Source organism: Eupeodes corollae, chromosome 3 (assembly GCF_945859685.1).
Source record: "Eupeodes corollae chromosome 3, idEupCoro1.1, whole genome shotgun sequence".
NCBI classification, from domain to species: Eukaryota; Metazoa; Arthropoda; class Insecta; order Diptera; family Syrphidae; genus Eupeodes; species Eupeodes corollae.
Window position 1 is genome coordinate 27,842,626 of NC_079149.1, and position 21,104 is coordinate 27,863,729.

Consider the following 21,104-nt stretch of genomic DNA (forward strand, 5'->3'; position numbering starts at 1 on the left):
CTGCCAAACGGTTCTCTTTGCAGATATGAAACTGTGGTCTGATGTTCCTAGAGGCGTCAATACACTGATTGTGTATATATCAGGGTTAAAAGTGAGGAACAAGTCAAGTGCATTTTCTACTCGGCCGTTTACGTCTGATATACGAGTAGGCTCATTGACAAGCTGAGTAACATAGTTAAACTCAGCAAAAATATCAGCACAAATTCCATCGGGTATTGTCTGGCCCGAATGGCAATACCCCGAAAAACTGTTAACATTGATATCACCCGTAATAACGATTTCATTGTTAGGATACAGGCAGACAATTCTTTGTATGGAGTCAGACAGAACATCAAATTCCTGAGAAGTGGAAACTCTGTCCAGGTTTGGGCTCCGATAAAGAAAACAATAGTGAATGATGTGCTTATTCACGGGAAGTTTTAACCACATCAAATTAAAAAGGGAGTTGGTACAATGACCGTATTTTGGTAAAACTTGATATGCAACATCATTCCTTATCTATATGTCGAGACCATAGCTGGTGCTCCTGCAACTTTCTTAAGCCTCTTGGACAGTATTAGATTAATTAGTGGTAGTAACATCATAGGATCATTTACGTCGCTTGAACATCGTCGAACATTTTTTTGTCTCAACCTCTTTTACCGATATTTTATACCCCCCACCCCCTCAACAGCTCAACCGTAATACTGGCGCTTATAGGAATGCTCATCAATATACCCTCGAGCCCAACTTCGGTCGTGCTGTCAATTACAGAAATTCGTTCTTTAACTGTACTATGCCAATGTGGAATGCCTTACCACTCTGTCTGTCCCATCCATTGCAATATTTAGGAATTCATAATCAATGTGCACCGACACCTCCTTTCAACCTCTTTTTCTATTTCTTAGTGCTCACACTGTGTCCTTACACAATAAGGGTAGTATCATCCCCTTGAGTGTACGCTTATTATAAAAAATTAATATGGCCTACTTGCGTTGCTTAGAACATTTTTTGCAGACTCTCTAAAATGAAAATTTGTAGCGGTAATTACAAAAATAACAAGGTCAATAAATAAGTAAATTCAGGCATTAAGCATTAACATAAAACTACCTATTCATCAGGGCCAATCTTAAAGGATCGACTTCCGATTTTTCTTTCTTAATTTTGTATAATCACTTTGGGGGAAGTTTAAACTTTTAATACTTTCCCATGTTTTTTAGACCATAAGCTCTGAGGCTTGGTTCTTCTTAATCACCGAACATGGTTTCTTATATTCAAGACGGACTCCATTTTAGAATTAGTATGACTTTGCAGTCTCTGGTTGTGCGATACAGCATATTTTTTAACAACTTCTGTAATTATTTCTATTTCTAAGTCACGATGTAGATCGGTATTTCTTATGTACCAAGATGCATTAACTATTCCACGAAGGACTTTGTTTTGGAATTTTTGGATGATTTCGGTACTTGTTTTCTTTGTACAGCCCCATAATTGGATTCCATAGGTCCAAACAGGCTTTAGTACTTGATTATACAGCATTATTTTGTTTTGGATTGATAAATCAGAGTTGTTTCAAGTTCAGTTCTTCTCTTCTCTTTTCTTTTTGATGTGCTGTTTCCACTTTAGCTTTGCATTCAAAGTCATTCCAAGGTATTTGGCCGTATTGGCGTAAGGTACAGCTTGATTATTAATTAATATTGGAATATAGTTTATCTTTTTATTTGTAAAATTTATATGTGAAGAAGCCATTTTTCGGCCCAAGCTCTCACTGTGTCGACGGCATTTTGAAGTTTTACTGCTGCCTTAGAGACACATTTGTCGGACACCAAAATTGTGTATCATCTGCAAAAGTAGCCATTACTGTGTGATTACCAACTGGAATATCCCTTGTGTACAGTAAATACAGGGTAGGACCTAGGACACTTCCTTGTGGTACACCGGCTTCTATTTTCTTCAATTCCGAGTATTCTTGATCGTACCTAATCATAACAATCGGGCTGATATGCACGATTTAAGTATTTCCTGGGAAGATCCCTTTACATTTTGTACTCAAGTCCCTCATGCCACACCTTGTCAAAAGCTTGAGCAACATCTAAGAAAATAGCTGAACAAACTTGTTTTTCTTCTAATGCTTTTTCTATTACATCTATGAACTTGGTCTATTGTGGAATGTTTATTTCTAAAGCCAAACTCATGGTTTAGGATTAACCTTCTTTCTTCTATGATTTTGCTAAGTCTCTTCAGAAGCAGTTTTTCATAAACTTTTGCCATAATTGGTATAAGCGATATTGGCCTGTAAGCCGTCCCTTCTGTTGTTGGCTTACCTTGCTTTGGTATGACAATTACTTCAGCAATTTTCCAATGGTGCGGGACATACCGGTGCTTAGGGCATGCATTTATTATATATTGGAGTTTTATGAAGGCTTTCAATGGCATTTCTTTCATAACCTGAGCAGTAATTACATAGATCGTAACCTGGTGATTTTTTATTTGATAGTTGATGTAAACACATACTTTTTCACTTTCTCTATCTTATGAACAAACTGTAAGCTATTTTCAGCCGCGTTTAATGAGTATTACTCAAAAACATTCGCAAGATGTTCAGCGAAAAGGTTAGCTTTTTCTTTCGGGTTACCGATCCATTTCCCATCTTGATATTTCAAGGGCGAGTTTTGTAACTGCGGTCTTTTCAGGCGCTTGGCTGTTTTCCATATCGAAAAATCGGTTGAAGCATCAGTCGTTAAATTCTTTAGGAATGAATTGAGTGAATCATTTTTGAATTTGTAAATTTGTTTTTTTAAGATTGTTGCTTATACGGTTAAACGTTGTTTTATCATCTGGAAATCTAGTACTCGTATGTTGCCATTTTTCGAGCTCTTCTTTTTTCTATTATCAACTCTCTTATCTCTAAAGGGTATTTTATTTCATTTTGTCTTCTATTAGAAAATGTTGGAGTACTTTCTTCAGCGGCCTGTTGCACATCAGCAATAAATTGTTCCACTTAAATCTTAAATTTATAAAACTTAAAAGCCTTTCTCTAAAATCATTCCATTTTGTTTTCTTATTTACAAGCTTTGGATTACCTTTTTCTAGTACTTCCGATTCACTTAGTGATAGAATCACCAAAATAAACAAAAAATTTGTCAGCATGTAAAAATGTTGCAACTTATCACATCTTTTTGTCATATGTTAATTAGTAGTTTGGGCGTTATGATATTTTAAAATTATTTTAGGCAATATATCATTGATTTTGGCATTTGTGAAATTTTCTTCTAAAAATGTTTTCTGGCGATAAAGACGTTTTTGGGCATACATTTTTATTATTTTTTGTTATTTTATTTCACAATAAGTACGAACGCTTTTTTTATTTAGAGTGTTAGAAACCAAAATAGTTTTGACTAAAGTTTCGGTTATATTGCCCAAATCGTACAAAAACAAAATGATAATAAAGTTGTTTTGGGCACCATGAACATTTTTAATTTGGGTGATATGGTTTTGGGCAAAAAATCCTAACTCCAAAATAATGACTATATCTACAAAAATGGGCTCAACGTTTAGCTTAATTTCATAAAATCTGGTCTTTAGATACAAATGTATAGAAAACAAAAACTATATATGTACGTACATACGTATGTATGTATATATATGTACAAAAGTAAAACATTTATATCCTTTTTTTGATTACAGTTCCTTCTGTACCAAGATCAACAACTAATAATTTATTTCTCATCTCATATCCTTTATGTTTCCTTGTTATTCCAAAGAGAGTCCTTCTTAAAATAACAGCATATGTATGACAATTCGAAAATAAGAATAATAAATAAATATAATATTGCTCTACCGAAAAACGAAGTAAAAGTACATAGGTACAATATTTTCGGCTTCTTTTCGCACGGACGATTTTTCTCTTTCTTATAGCCATTTTTTTTGTATATTGCTTAGTGTGTTAAAATTTTGTTTATATATTTTTCTTTGGCTGAATCCTGTTTCTGTTTTTTCGCTGCCAAGCATATGTTTTTGGCGTTTTTTTTTTGTGTGTTGAAATCTACAGGATATTATAATTGAATGTTTAGTTTACAAAAATAAGTATAGTTATAGGTAAAGTGTCTCCTTTACGCTTGCTTACGGTGTATTTTAATATTTCATCCTTGATGTCTAAAAATGTGTTAATAAATATGTTTCACCCTTTTGGGAAATAAAACGTGGGTGCGAAAATAAAAACATACCCCTACGATATGGTGACATATTTTATCCTTATACATTTCTTGAGTACTCACAATTCTATCTTGTAAGAAAAACAACGAACTGAAAACCATAAAAAGACATTTTCAGAAGACCAAAAACTACACCAAAATTAAAAGCTCTTTTTCTGTGGCATTATGATGGGTGTCTTACTTACTTTTGGGCATACAAATAAAGTCTTAAAGCTGTTTTGTGTAGTTAAGACTTTGATTCATGAGTCTAGGATATTGCCTTGAAGAAAAGAGTGTCCTAATTTAATGACAAACAATCAATGGCATCATAGTTGCTCTATAGAATGTCAGGGATGTTTGAACTTAGAGCAGAGTTTATATATATAATATGGATCACTAAAAATCGGTCAGTCAAAATTTGTTAAGCTTTTTCGTTTGATTTTTTTCTTTTTATTCAATATTAGGAAATTTTTACCTCAACATTTTAAAAAATATAAATTTTTTCATCATCATTAGTTTTTAGCACATGCCAATTCCCATTGTATGCATCAGAAACCCCATATTCCCGACTGTTTAGTCCTTGTGCCGCCACACGAACTGTATTACATAAACTTGACATTGGAACACTTATTTCCAACACGGATAGTTCCCCGCACAATAAAAACACCCACATTGTCGGAACTGAACTGAACATGTCACGTCATTTCTTGTGTCTGATGATGAGAAGCTACAAAGCTTCTGATGTAGGTATTCTTATACATTCATAGCTACCTACATAAGTTTACGTCTCCTTTAAGCCCTAGTTTATATGGTGTTTTGGTTTTGATGAGCATCAAGACACCAAGACTATCCACATAAATTCTTCTAACCAAAAATGCAACATTCAAAATTCAAAACACCCAGCGACAGCTTACGTATACAAAAATATAGTTCCTGGGTGTTGTTGTCGTCGTCGTTGGTAAAGTTGGTTAAGTTGGTAGTTGGTATAGTCATTGTCGTGGTCGGACTTGACGTGCACTTTTGTGTAGTTTTACGATTTCCTTAACAACATACCTTGCCCTGATGTGAGATATGCGCCTTTGCCTCTTGCTCAATTTACACACATTTTGCATCCGAAAAGCAGATCCTTGGAATGAACTAGAGGATTGAATATGTTTTCCATTATCTTCTATTTCTTGTGATGGAATTGGAAATGTGTTCAAAAAGTTTTTCTTCCTCAGCTTTATATGCTAACCAGCCTGTTCGTTCACTGCACCGCTGCGCTAGCGGGTGCTGCACTGTTCGGATGGATCAAAAGTGAGGAACGAACCTCCTTGTTTGGGGTGTGTGTGTGTTGTGTGTAGAGTAGAGTTATTTTTTCATGTCCTTCGATGCAAGAAACAACCAGAAACAGGACTTTCATTTGCATATACGAATGCACTGTTTGTCCCAGAGCCTTCGCCCTTGTCCTGATGAAGCATGGCAGGCCAAAGCAGACAGCAAGTTCATTCACATAACATGGCCTTTGGGTTCATATTCAAAGAAGGACATCGCAGCTAATGTCTGCTTCAATACGAGGTCTGTGTGTATGTTTATGGTTAAAAATCCTTGACATGCATTACAATGTCAGCAGGAAGTGCTGATGGTTATGTGTTACGTTTTGTTTTGTTAAACTCTCTTCGTCGTAGTTGTAGAGTCGTTGTCGCCATCGTTCCCATCGTCATCGTTGTCCTAAGAACGAACTTGTGGTCTTCTCGGTAGATATTTCTTTTTTGTCCTGGGATTTTGTTAGGTAATCCATTCAACTTGACAAACGGACGTGATGTGTTGCTGACGATGATGATAGCCATGAAAGTGGGTGAGACAGTACAGTACAGTACAGGGGCATAGGTCATGTGTAGCGTGTGTGTTGTGTGTGTTGGCAGGAGTCAGGTGGCAAGAGTGTGCATTGCAATTTTTGTTCTGTATTCCATTTTGCAATTACCCCTGGGTATGCACTGAGTTTTCGATTGTATTCCTGTCCTTTTTTCCTTGTCTTCTTCCTTTTTTTGTTTGTTTCTGTTTTGCCGGCTGACTGGTTAGAGTGATGGGTTGTACAGGGATAGCCGTTTTATGTGGTTGGCCATGATGTCCTTTATACGTACGTATTGCGTAATTATATGGGCTTGTGAATACTGTGTCCCAAAAGTCATTCGTTTTATCCTAAGGAATTTTCGGAATGTATTTTGTGCGTAATCTATCTTGTGGGATTGAATGTAGCGACGCAATGGAATTTTGCTTTTGTTTTGTGTGAAATAATGCAACGAGTTTTGAGGTGTATCTATGTATAGGAACAACCAATTCGTATAAGGACCTAAGGGAGAGTGATGTAGTCCGATGAGAGACATGCAAATGTAGAAAGATTCATGTGTAGCTAAAGGTATGCGTATAATAAAAGATAAGAGTAGTTATGTGATGTCTGTCTATGAATGCGTCGCTATTGTCACAAAACAAAAACATTGCAACTGCACTTTGTTTTCCTATGCGTATGTATAAGGACACAAAATCGCCGCTCTGGGATGATTGATAAATCTTCAGTGTATGCATTGTGTTGGAAAACAATTAGGTCTACAGGGGGTGTATTTTCTGTTTGTGGTATTTAAGGATTGTATTTTATATATCCATTCATGTATTCATATACAAATTCATGCACCTCCTTGTACCTTTATATCTAACTACCCCATGCACAAACATACCAAAAAAGGAAACATTATAGTATTTTATGTTTTGTAAAACGGAATCGAAATGATAATTGAAATGTGTTTTTGAAATTTAAGGGGGTGAGTGATATTTTGACATTTAGATTTCTTGTCTGAAAGATGCATTTTGGACAACATTCTTTTGAAAACCTGAATGAAAACAAACAATAGAAGATGCCTAGGGCTTTGTTGATTACAATCAGACTTAGGTACATATAAAATTCAAAATAAGGGTAGACGAAAAGATAGTCCTTCATTGTAATTCTTTGTAAAGCTTTGACTTGCAGTGTTTATTCTTAGTTTATTTACAATAAAAGTATGTGATGTACACTCAGGCGTATACGTAATATTTTGCTTTTTCTTTAACTTTAAAAATAATGAAAAGGCACAAATTCTGAGGATGCAGTGTCATCCAATTATTTTTCTTTATTATTTTACTTCAAATTCAATGTTATTGTTATCAGCATTACTATTTTCGAAGTGAAAATTTTGTTATTTATCGATGAAAGTGTCTAGAAACTATTTTTTTTTTGTTGATAAATAAATAAATTTGGATCAACTTCAATTAAGTATAATTTTTGTACTAAACAAAAATTCAATGGACAGTTTTCTTTTTATAAATCTAAGACTCTAATTAAGGGCTTATTATTTTACTATTAAATGGAATCTATTGGACTTATAAGATTAATTTTACAGATGTCATCTGAATTTTGCTAAAAGTTTACGTAGCCATTCCTTGATTTTAAGTGTGGCAAAATTTTAAGGGATAGTAAAAAAATAAAAACGTTTAGAATTGGGTAAATCATCTTTTAAGCTTAGTTAATTGCTAATAATTGCTTTAATTTTGCTTAATAGTTTAAAGTTGTGCACCACTGAGTTAAAACTGTTTTGAACTTTTATTAAAGTTAAAAACCTACACCCAAAAAATAGAAAGGAATGATATTGAAGATATTTCTGTGCTCAAAAGATAAAGGCTCTTATGTAGACTTTAGTGGTTTTAGCTGTTTATTAACTTCTTATATGAAATTATTGTAATAGGTATGATTAGTCAAATTGAACATTTTGACATTTATTGACGTTTCAAGGTCCCTAGAGTCAAAATATTTAGAAAGATATCTGTGAGGGCGTGTGTACGTACGTTCGCGACGTTTTTTCGTCGTCCTTAGCTCAAGAACCAGAAGAGATATCGACTTAAAATAAATGTTGTTATATCGAAAAGTAGAAAGATGCAAAAAGGGCTCTCAAGAAAAATACATGGGTGGTTTTTTTTTTACCATAGCAGTTTAAAAAAAAATGTGAACATGTTTGTTAACCCTAAATATCTCACGGATGAAAAACGCTAGAGACTTTTATTAAATTTTATTTGATATATTGTAACGTAATAATAAAAAAGTATATTTTTGAAAAAGTTACAATGAACAGTTCATGAACAACTGAAAAAAAATTGTTCACCTCGAAATTTTGACGAATTCAAAATGTGCAACGAAAAATAACGTTTTTAACATCTGGTCAAATTTTGAGACAAATCGAATTCACGGTTTTTTTAATAAAACAATAGAAACCTAAAAAAACATTACTCAAAGTTGGTAAAAATTGAATTTCGACTCAAAAATCTTTTCAAAAATTTGAGATTATTTCTTCCAGCTAATTTTTTTTTATAAAAAATATTGTTTTCAGGCAGAAAGATGCAGAAAGGGCTCTCAAGAAAATTGCGTGGGTGGTTTTTTTATCATAGCAGTTTGAAAAAATGGTGAAAATTTTGGTAAACCCTAAATATCTTACGAACCAAAAACGCTAGAGACTTGAATTAAATTTTAAATAATATATTGTAACGTGACACAAAACAGGTATATTTTTTGAAAAAAATCAATATAACGGTTTTTTTTATAAATCAATAAAAGTGAAAAAAAAAATTTGTCACCTCCAAAATTTTACGACCGAAATATGATTTCATCTCTAAAACAATTTTGTGCAACGAAGAATAATGTTTTTGATATCTGATAAAATTTTTAGCAAAATCTTATTTACAGTTTTTTTTACAAAAAATAAAAACCTAAAAAAAATGTATAAAAGTTGGTAAAAATTGATTTTCGACTCAAATATCTTTTCAAAATTTTGAGATATTGGCTTTAATTTACTTTTATCTTTCAAAACATCTTGTTGTCAACATTCAGTTAAAGTTTGAAAAAAATCGATTTGACAGTTTTTATACAAAAAATTAAAAACCGAAAAAAATATTAACAAAAGTTCGTAAAAAATGATTTTCGACTCAAATATCTCTTAAAAACTTTGAGATAATAGGTTCTTACTAATTTTTTCTTATAAGAAATATTGTTTTCAACATAAGGATAAATTTTGAGAAAAATCGAATCAACAGATTTTTTACAAAAATAAAAACCTGAAAAAAAATGTATAAAAGTTGGTAAAAATTGATTTTCGACTCAAATATCTCTTCAATAATTTTAAATATTGGCTTCAAACTAATTTTATCTTGTAAGAAATATTGTTTTCAACAGTTGGTAAAATTTTTAAAAAATTCGAATTGATAGTTTTCTTACAAAAAATAAACTCTAAAAAAAAAACAATACTAAAATTTGGACAAAATTTACTTTCGACTCAAATAGCTTTTCAAAAATTAAAAATATTGGCTTCAAACTTATTTATTTTACAGAAAATATTGTTTTCGATATTCAGTAAATTTTATATAAAAATCCATCAGTCCGTTTTTTCATAAAAAATAAAATCTACAAAAAATAATACGCAAATTTGGTAAAAATTGATACGAGTACATATAGACAAACTTTTAAGCAAGACAAATCGACAGACGGGATGGGAAATTGTCAGTGTAGGTCGCATCCCAGCCTCTTTTTAAAAATTTAAGATTATGGCTTCCAACTAATTGTTACTTATAAAAAATGTTGTTTTCAATATTTGGAAAAATTTTGAAAAAAATCTAAGTGACAGTTTTTTTTTTACAAAAAATAAAATCCTTAACAAAAAAATTAATTAATGTTGGTAACAATTGATTTTCGACTCAAATATCTTTTCAAAAATTGGAGATATTGGCTTTAAACTACTTTTATCTTTTGAAAAATATTAGATTCAATATTCAGTAATATTTTGAGAAAAATAGAAATGACAGTTTTCTTACAAAAAATTTAAAACCAACAAAAAATTAACAAAGGTCTTCGCGTTCAAGGCCCGCGATAGAGCTATGCAATAGCTTAAAAATAAAAGTAAGACCTCTTTTAAAATAGCTTAAGTTTGATTCGTAGGTTTTCGAAAGCTTAAACAACTTAAGAAGATAATATGTCTTATGTTTTACTTAATTTAATAAAAAATATGTAATGCATATATCAGCAGAATTAGGATACTTACTTACTAACTTACTTAAGGTGGCGCTATAGTCCTGTGTGAACTAGGGCCTCATCCAACAAACTTCTCCATCTATGTAGCTCGGTCCCTAGCTAGATGTCTCCAGGTTCGCGCTCCAAGTTGGGTGAGGTGCGCAACACCTGATCAGCGGTCTTCCTCTACTGCGCTGTCCTGTGGGTGTGGATTCGAAGACTTTCCGGACCGGAGCATTGGTTTCCATGCGTTCTACGTGACCCAGCCATCTAAGTCGTTGGACTTTTACCCTTCTGGCTAAGTCTACGTTGCTGTACAGCCCGTACAGCTCGTCGTTCCATCTTCTCCTCCACTCCCCTTCGATGCATACGGGACCGTAGATCACACGAAGAACTTTTCTCCCGAAGCGACCCAAGGTGCTTTCATCGGCTGTTGTCATAGTCCATGCTTCTGCACCGTATAGCAGGACGTCGATGATAAGGGTCTTATATAGCAACACTTTGGTCCCTCGAGAGAGGACCTTACCACTCAATTGCTTTCTTAGTCCAAAGAAACAGCGGTTAGCAAGAGTTATTCTGCATTTGATCTCAGCGCTGGTGTTGTTTTCTGCGTTTACAGCGGAGCCTAGGTAGACGAAGTCCTTGACTACCTCAAAGTTACGTCTGTCGATGGTGACGTTTTGACCAAGACTTCGGTGTTCTATGTCCTTTCTAGACGATAGCATGTACTTTGTTTTGCTCTAATTAACCGTTAAACCCATTTTTGCCGCCTCTGCCTCAATACTCACAAAAGCCCCATTGACATCAAGCTGAGTTCTTCCGATTATATCAATGTCATCAGCATATGCCAGTAATTGGACAGACTTTTGAAAGATAGTGCCTCTAGTGTTGACGTGTCAGCTCTTCACTATTCTTTAAAGGACGACGTAAAATAAATCACATCACCTTGTCTAAAACCTTTTTTGACAACAAAAGGTTCTGTAAAGTTGTTTCCAACCTTTATGGAGCAGCGTGAATTTTTCATGGTCTTCCTGCAAAAACGGACGGGTTTGGCAGGGTTGCCAAAACTAGACATGGCTCTATAAAGCTCGTCCCTGTTTATGCTGTCATATGCGGCCTTGAAATCGATGAAAAGATCGTGGGTGTCTATTTGGTGTTCTTGGGTTTTTTCCAGGATCTGCCGTAATGTGAATATTTGATCAACTGTGGACTTTCCTGATTTAAAACCACACTGATAAGGACCTATCAGTTTGTTGACGATGGGCTTTAGACGTTCACATTTTAAGGCAGAGAAGATTTTATAGGCGATGTTAAGTAGACTGATTCTTCTATAGTTGGTGCAGTTTAGAGGGTCTCCTTTTTCAGGATTAGGAAAACAATACTGAGGTTCCATTCATCGGACATGCTTTCTTCCGACCATATTTTACAGATAAGTTGGTGCAAGCTCCTAACAAACTTATCTCCAGCTGCTTTAAAGAGCTCGGCATTCAAGCTATCTGCTCCAGCGGCTTTATTAGACTTCAGCTTAGATATGGCAATCTTTACTTCGTCTTAGTCGGGAGGACGCGATTGTTGGCGTTCGTCGCCTTTGAGATTAGGATACTTAGTAAATGAAAAACTGTAGAAGTTGTTTTGAAAAGACCTTTTTTATAAAAAAAAAACACATTAATTAATGTTCATAAATAATGCTTCACTTATCAAAATTCAGTTTTACTATTTATATAATCGTGTACACATATAAACGAAAAATTACTCAAAACTGTACCTTATTTTTTTTAAAACAAAGTGTTAAAAACCAACTTTAAAAAAATATAAAAATAGACTTTAAAGCTTTTACCTTTTGAACACAGTTTGATCTTGAAAATGAAAGAGATTCGTAATTGGTAAAAAAAATTACGATCCTCTTGAACGTTAAACAATAAAAACCTAACAAAAATATGGTTTTTTGTCTCAAACATTGAACACCAGTCATTTGTTTATAAGATTTGAGAAATGTCCTTTTTACAAATTTAAAGCTCCCCATGTTCCTCTTACTTTTCACATTGTTTTTCAAAAATTGAATCTTAAAGTGCAAACGGGTTGAAATGTTAACCCAAGTGTTAAACATACTACAGAAAAAAGAAAACCCATTCATTCTCTCAAAAAATCCAGTTTTTCACTTAACAAAAAGCGAGAACCAGAAGCCTGCGTTTGACCTCTCTTGTGGTGTTTGTTGTGTTTTTTTTTTGTATACATCCAAATTAAGGAAAAATTAATTTACTGAGTTTGTTTATGCAGAAGCACATTGAGTTGGGTTAAGCTGAACACATATATTTTTGTTTTACCAACAATCAGTGCTTGAAATCCCATGTCCTTTTGAACAAACACTCTCTCTCTCACTATCTCTTGGCTTAATCCTTTGGCAGCTTCAAATGATTACATTTGCAAACTGGATTTACCAATCATACATAAAGGACGTTGCCCATCACATACACACAAAATACAACCATCTACGAAAAAATATCCTTTTTTTCACCCCCAAACAACTGTTTTCAATTAACGGTTTTTCTATCAGCACAAAACAATCCACTAAATCCTGCAAAAGCAACAAGAAGGAAATTTTATACATATAAACAAAAAAGAAAACTCGGCAAAAACAAAATCACAAACCCAAATCCACAATCTAATTTGCATTCGCAAATCGTTTCGCTGTTAAACAAAGAGCACGTTTCATACATCCGCCGGCCGCCAACTCACATCCAATTTGAGCAAAACAAGAAGCTTCCGTAAAATACTTTTTCATTAGACAAAAACACACACGCAAAAAAAAAAAAAGGATATCAAGAGGAGTCACAAATATATTTACGAATGTACGCTAATGACATCGAAGAACAAACCAAACCCAACAACTCGAATGTCCTGTCCAGTGTATCGTGTTTCAATTCCTAAAGTACTTTACAGTCACACACACGCAGACAAAAAAAACGTCACAAAATAAAGTTTTATATTTTGAGTTTGTAATTGTACGCCCGCCTAAAAAGACATTCCTGTGATGTCCTTTTTCTTTGAGAGAATTCCTCTTCCCTTCACAATATAGAGAATGTCAGGACTACTTTTTTCTTGTTTACCCGTTCGCATCAGGACTGTTGTAACAACACAAATACCCCGATCCATCACACACAGTGAATAGGAAAATAGATTTTGTAAATAAAACATCCATTAGACGAATGCCAATAAAGGCAACTCCTTCTTCCTGCCGCGGCAAGCAATGGTGGATAGAACCATCATCAGCGAGGACACAATGATGGGCAGTTATAGAATAGGGATATAGAAAGGACAACAACGACGATAACGACTTGGAACGACGACAAAATGCCCCTGAAAAGTTGAATACAATCCCTTAGCACAGTATAACGGTCATCATATACACTAAATGAGGATTGAAATGACGAAAAAATATTGGCAAATATTTATTTCTTCTAACACAATGTCTACAGAAAGTTGTATAGTGGGGTTAGAGGTACCTCTGGACGTTTAGGTTTAGCGTGGCTCTTTTGACAAAGCACATACAAGAAGTTCACCCATCGATATCTCTGTGTGTATGTATTGTCATCAAATGTCCTCGGCGACATTGTGATTGTGATTGCTCCTTTCGAATGTGTAATAAATATGATTGGCAAGAAAAAGTCGACATCGTCGGGTCGGGTCAGGTTGAGTCTGCCTTTTCTTTTAGGTATAAACACGAATACAAGAAAAAAATTGTATGGTTCTATTTTGTATCGTTTCCGGTAATTCAAATTGAGCAAAAAATAAAGGACATTCATCAGTGCCATTGAAGAACTAACATAAAAGGATAACAAGGATAACAATTTAGTAAAAGTCAATAAAAATGAAATGATAGACGATAATAACTTAACCGCACGCAAAGGAGTCATGTCAATAAATGCTTATGTGTATTCTAATCCGTCTTTTCATGGCTAAAACCAAAGACAACAGGATATGGTTAAAAGAAAATTACATCAGGAATAGTTAGAAATTATAAGATCGTATAAAAGGTTATCCAATATTTACACACTTACAAAAAAATCCTACTAAGTGTGATTAACGTTAATTTTGATGGGCGGGGGAGTTATCAAAATGATAGAGAAAAGGTCCTGATACTTAATTTTTTGACGACATTTTATCTTCAACAGGAAATCACTTATGACTTGATAGAAGTAGTTTAGTCTTATTTATAAACTTAAGCGAAGTAAGAAAGATTGGAAAAAGTCATAAATAAAACAAAATGTAGGCGTGGCAGTTCTGTTCTATTTAAGGTTCAACCAAATTCTTTTGAAAACAAAATTAAAATTTGTGTGCATTTTAGTAAATTATGAAATATAAATCAGATTTGAAGAAAAGTAGTCGTAGTAGTTGATTGGTATTCAACAAAATAAATACTTTTGAAGAGGTTTCATTTTGATATTTCAAAAACGAGTATTTTTTGATTGGCACAAATTTATGAATATTTCGTTATAAATATGAAAATATGCCATTAACAAAAAACGTTATCAGCTTAATAGCCATCACAGCTACGACGGTTGCTCCACCATATCCTTGTGCATGAAATTTTCTAGGACCAATACTTGCATTTGCGGCTGCAATTCTTTGATTACTTTACGAATTCCAACTTAAAGATCTTGAATCCATTCTAGAAATTGGTATAGACAAGATCTTTGGTTCTAAGAAAAAAAATAAGCTTAAAATGTCATTTCCTCTTCTAGAAATACCATGGTCAGGAAACTTTTCTTGTAAAACTGTGAAAAGGAACTGCAAAATTTTCACCATTATTGTTGTGGATCTATTTAATTTATTGCACTGTATCGTTTTATTTCTAGTAATGGTGTAGTTTATATTTTCCAAATTCAAAAATATGAAAGCTTTAAAGTGACAGCTGCCTAAACTGAGGACTATTCAAAATGAAGCCTCTTGTTGAAAAAGCTAATAAAACAAAAAATAAACTTGGAATAGTCTATGATATTATGACACATTCTTCTTTTTTTTATGAAAGTGCAATTTTAATTTAGTAAAAAAATGTATTGATTTATTTTAAAAACCAATACATAACCCTAAGACTACAGTCATTTTGGAAGTAAAAATCAATTGAACAAATTGTATGATGGTCAAGGACTCGCTCTTCAAAATCTCTGATTGAAATAGAATCCGGTGTTGGTTTTTCCTGTATTGTATTCTTTTTTTTTGACATCCTTTTTCTGTCTATCTCTCCTCCCCATCGAACAACCCCTCTTTCCACCCTCACCAAGTAGGTCCTTCCTTGGTTTCTGATTTTTGTTCCTGTTGTATTTGTTCCTTTTTTTAAAGTACCTAAACCTAATATTAAATTCTATTCTTGTCTCTCTGTTTTGTATCCTGATATGGCATTTGAAATGTTTTAAGTTGGGTTTCGAATTTCTTTTGTTTTGACAGGAACAGGAAATGAACAACGAAAGTTTATTTAAAATTAGATTCCCGATATTTTTCTGTTGTTGTTCTTTTTCTTCTACATATAGTATATTGTGAGAGAAAGAAATAGAGATATGGAATTGTGTTAGTGAAAAAGGATGTGAGTTTGTTGTTATTCTATTTTCCTTTCAACTTTATTTTTTTTTTGTCATCTTGATGATTGTTGTAGTCGAAGAGGAAGAGAAGGACCAACAAAAATAAAATAAAATAAAATAAAATAAAATAAAATAAAATAAAAGAACATCATATACAACAATACAAAATAAAAGCGGATGTGAAAATCAGAAAAGTTTATATCTCCCCCCATACTCTCAATCTCAATGGCAAGTTGATTGGCATTTGAGATTGGACATTCGAGGAATGATGTTGAGGGATTTGTTGTTATATTTTGTTTGTGTTTTGTTTCATGTCGCCGCAAAATAAATTTCAATTTTTTAAGGCTAAAAAGTTTTTTTTTGTGTTTGAAATTAAATTACGTCTGGACCAATTTAAAGCTTAAAAAAGTCTTGAATTTCATAGACTATTTGAAAATATTAAAATTAAACATCTTCTTGATACATATAAATTACGTGTCACAATGTTTGTCCGCACTGTACTGGTAAACTGCTTAACCGATTTTAATCAAATTTCTACACCGTGTCCAATTTGATCCATTTTGAAGGAAAGAATAGCTTACATTTTAATTTATGATCGCAATATTATTTTACTGTCATTTTTTGTCTATTATTTGACAGTTACCTGTTAGCTCCAAACGAATGGCAACATATGTCGGCTAGATTGAGTAAGTATTCAATAGATGGCGCTGTATCAAACTTAAAAGTAATTCATGTAAGCTGCAATTTAATAACATAACCAACACATGTTGCTGAGACTGAAGTATAAATTAAATTCATATTATATTGAGCATAATGTAACCAAACCCGCAACGTGTCAAACTGCCAGAAAATGTCCGTCCGAGAATTCTTCTTTAACGGTCTAAACGATGTAAATCATACCGGTATAATCAGCCTCTCACGTTTCATAAGGGACTCAAGCTGGTTCCATTGAGCTTAGGAGGAAGTCTCAAGATTCATATGGTATCACAATGGGCCATTAAACTGGCCTAAGTGTGTCCGTTTCCATCTTGGACAGCCACTTTAACCTAACGTAAACATAATGGTTTTCAATAAGAGCGGGAAGATGATGAAAATGTCAATTGTGGCGCCTTTCTGTGTGGTACGTAGCAACGTCCTGCTGGAACCTCGCCTAGGTCCATATGATTTAATTTGACGGTGACTACCTCACTAACGTCGTTTTAAAAAAAAGTACGGGCCAAATTCCGCAGAAACGGTAACTTTTTGAGGATGCATTATCACTTGGTGAACCTCGCGTGGGTTGGTGTTGTCCCATATACGTTAATTTTGCTTGTTCACACAGCCATTCGTCCAAAATTGAGCCTCGTCAAGGGGTCCTCTTCCAAATGATTAAAAGCCCCTTAAGCGAAAAATTGGCGTTGTATATGGTCATGAACTTTGAGCTTCTGGGTCATTTGGATCTTGTACGGGTGTAGGCCCAAGTCCCGACACAAAATTCGCCAAGTTTAAACCGCGAAAGACCGAGTTCTTGTACACGTCGAGGAATAGACTGCCTCGGGTTCTGCTGTACACTTCCACGGACCCCGGCGATACGGCGATGTACTCGGTCGATCTTGCGTTTCTTGAACGTACTGGTGTTGACTGATTGTTTACTGAACCGGTTGTCTAAAATGTGGCAACCAAACGTTGAAGATTGAAAAGGCATGGTGGTGCCCGTTCTTCTAGCGTTCCTCTTAAAAACTACGCCACAGCAACGCGTGACTGGGTCAGCTAGTTAAATTGTATGAAATAAAACAAAACACAATCAAACATTACATATTGAATCTTTAAACAAATTTAATATGATAACAAATAAAATTCATAAAAACAAAATGAAATAGGAGCTGAGATTTAGTCTTTACTGATAACTTCTCATCCCATCTGTCGATTTGTCTTCTTTAAAACTTTAACAAAATGTTTTTATCAATTTGTTAAGTTAGCTAAATAATTTCAAGCTTATGGCCTTTCTTTGTACTCCTAATACTTTTTTTTAAGGTTTTCGTGTTTTGTAGAAAAAGTTCCCACTTGAAGTTGTCTAAAAAATGAACTAAAAGTAAGGAACAATATTTTGCACATGCTTGATTTCAATATTTGTTTTTAGTTGAAAACTAATTTTTACCAATTTCTTGAAGTATTTTTAAAAAACTTTGTTTTTCTAAGACAACAATCTTAATTTCTTTTATTTACGAGATTTTTAATATCCAGCATTAACTTTAAGAAAAAATTGCGTAGTATTTTTTTAAAAACTTGAATTTTTATGAAAAAAATGACTATTGGGTTCTTATAAGAAAATTCTTGAATCTCAAACAAAATTTTCGAGTGGATTTTTCAAAATTGTACTAAATGTTGAAGAATACATTTTTTATGAAAGATAATTAGTTTAAAGCCATTATCTTCAATTTTCGAAAACTTATTCTTACCAAATTTTGGTAATGTTGGTTTTAGGTCTTAATTTTTGTTTTTAAAAATAAACTGTTAATTTGATTTTGCTGAAAATATTAGCAGATGTCGAAGACGTAATTTTTCGTTGCATAAAATTATTTTAGCGGTACAGTTATTTTTTCTTAGTTAAGTATTCGAGGGATTAGGTTAGGTTAGGTTAAAGTGGCTGTTGGTTGGGAAGTCCAACACACTTAGACCAAAGTATGGTCCGTAGTGATACCACATGGATCAGTTGATCAGTTTAACTCGTCGAACCAATTGGAGCTCCGAATGAAGCGTTGGAGATAAATAATGTCAGCTTTTTTTATCGTTGAAGCCGTAGTCTCCAAGGTGGATTCTACGTCTTTGTGACAAGATAGGGCATGTGCACAGAAGATGGGAGATTGTCTCCTCCTCCTCCTCGTCCATGCAACTCCTACAAAAATCATTTGCAGTGGCCCCAAGTCGAATAGCATGCCTTCCTATCAAGCAGTGCCCAGTCAGGACACCAATAACGTAGCTAATGTGCAATCTACTCAGAGACATTAATTGTTTTGAGCGCCTGGCGCTAAGATTAGGTAAAATTAGTTTGGTCGCTAAACAGGTGGTTGGGTTATTCCACCTGAAGTTTGTTTTCTCTATGGTATCTTGCTTCAGCATGAGTTTACATGGGATACCTTTGCTAGCATTATGAGCCAGAGGAGTTAAAGTTGTTCCGCTTTTTGCAAGTTAGTCAGCTTTGCAATTTCCTAGAAAGTCTCTTTGGCCCGGCACCCAGACAAGGTGAATGTTGAACTGTGCAGCCGTAAAAGATGATCGACAATTAAGTGCTGTTAGTGAGTTAGTGGAGACAAAGTCTAGGGACTTTAACTCAGCTTGGCTATCCGAGAAGATGCGTATATAATTAGTTGAAATTAAGTTTTCTATAAGCCACGATAGGACTTCCTTTATAGCCAGGATTTCAGCTTGGAACAGCTACAATGCTCAGGTAGACGAAAGAAGAAACTTAAGTTTAGTCTATCTGAGCATACGCCTCCATCAACCCCATCCTTCATTTTTGATATGTCTGTATAAAAGTTTATAGGATCATCGTTCAAAAATTATGTATTCTCCCAAGAAGACCTGATAGGTATAGTCACTTTGAAGCTTTAGTTATTAAACTGAGCATGGGGTAGTCAATATCACTGTTTATAGTTCTGAACGAGTTCAAAATAGTGGTGTGGCCAGCTCCATTATTGATCCACAGAGAGGAGGCTTGAAGCCGTATGGCTGTATTAGCGGCCGTTTGCTTGCTGAAAATGTCCAGTGGTATTAGATTAGAAGAAGAAGTGAGGGGGAGGGGGTAGAGTGAAGTGCTCCCCCCATACACAGGCAGGCAGGTCGTTGGACTTTGCTGAGTTTATCGCGATTTGTCGATCCATAAGTAAGGATCGGCCTTATGACCGAGATTTAAAGCCAGTTTGTAATGCGGGGTTGTACGCCCCATTCATTACCAATGGCCTTTTTACAGGAGAACAGGGCTACTGTGGCCTTGTTTATTCTCTCTTGAATATTAGATTTCCAACTTGAGTTTCTTATCCAAAATGAGACCCAAGTATTTGGCTTGTTCAGAGAATTTAGGTGGTACACCGTTTATGATAGGAGGACTTTGTATTTCCTTGTGAAGAGGACAAGGTCGGTTTTTTGTGGGTTAACGCCTAGTCCACACCGATTTGCCCATCTGGTGAGCTTATTTAAAGCGTTTTGCAAGAGTTCTTTTAGTATATTGGGATTTTTACACAAACAAATACTCTGTATCCCTCTCTCTTTAGAGTAATTAGTAATTCATTTATTACTAAGTTCCAGTGGAGAAGGGATAGGACACCACCTTGTGGCGTACCTCTGCTAACACCCCTTTGTGCAGTAAAACTGCCCAGTTTTGAATTGATAATCCTGCTTATCAGCATCTGATTAATCAATTCGCTGATCGACTTATCAACCTTCAGAGATGTCAATACACGTGCAATTGCAGATGTGTCGACATTGTGAAATTCACCTTCTATATCTAAGAAGGCAACTAAGGTGTACTCTTTATGATGGATGGAATATTCGATTGTACGTACTATACTGTGTAGAGCCGTTTCAACTGATTTCCCTTTGTTGTAGGCGTGTTGAGCCTTTGAAAGGAGGGACTTATCAATACTTGCCCTTAAGTGGGTATCGATCAAACGTTTAAAACATTTGAGAAGAAATGATGATAAGCTGATAGGTCTTAGGTCTTTAGGGTTAACGTGGCTGGATTTTCCAGCTTTTGGAATAAAAACGACTTTAACTTGTCTCCAAGACATCGGGATGTATGCCAATTTAAGGCATTCCTTGAAGATGTTTTCTAGGATGGGTATTAGAAAACTTGCATTTTCTTGCAGTTCAGCTGGAATTATACCATTCGGACCTGCAGATTTATATGACCTAAGGCTGTTAATAGCTCATTTGAGTTTTTCCCTAGTGACTAGACCTATTCGAGGGGACAATTTTTTTTTTCAGTTTATGATTTATAAAAGACAAACAATTAAGTGATTTGGTTTGTTTATATACGTCACATTGTATAATTTATAATAAAATTTCCACTCCTTTTTCAAATTTCTATGGCAAAAAACCCAACGCTTAAAACAAAATGTATTTGAAGTCAATTTATCCTCTCGAGATATGGACAGCGAAAAAAAGCTTCCCAAGTGTACGAACGTACACAAACACACGCAGACATTTCTCTTAAAATATTTTACTAAGATTGAAGGGACCTGGAATTACCTTATCATGTTTCAGGTTCTCAGAAATAGCATTAAAGCTTTTTAAAAAAATTTAGAAAATATTTAC

At 34.3% G+C, this 21,104-nt stretch overlaps 1 protein-coding gene across 3 annotated transcripts in view; it reads left to right on the forward strand.

Annotated features, from left to right (window-relative positions):
* The window catches only part of LOC129948913 (semaphorin-2A), a 420,780-nt gene that overhangs the window by 308,437 nt on the left and 91,239 nt on the right, over positions 1 to 21,104 (forward strand). The gene's annotated exons all lie outside the window — the stretch shown is intronic.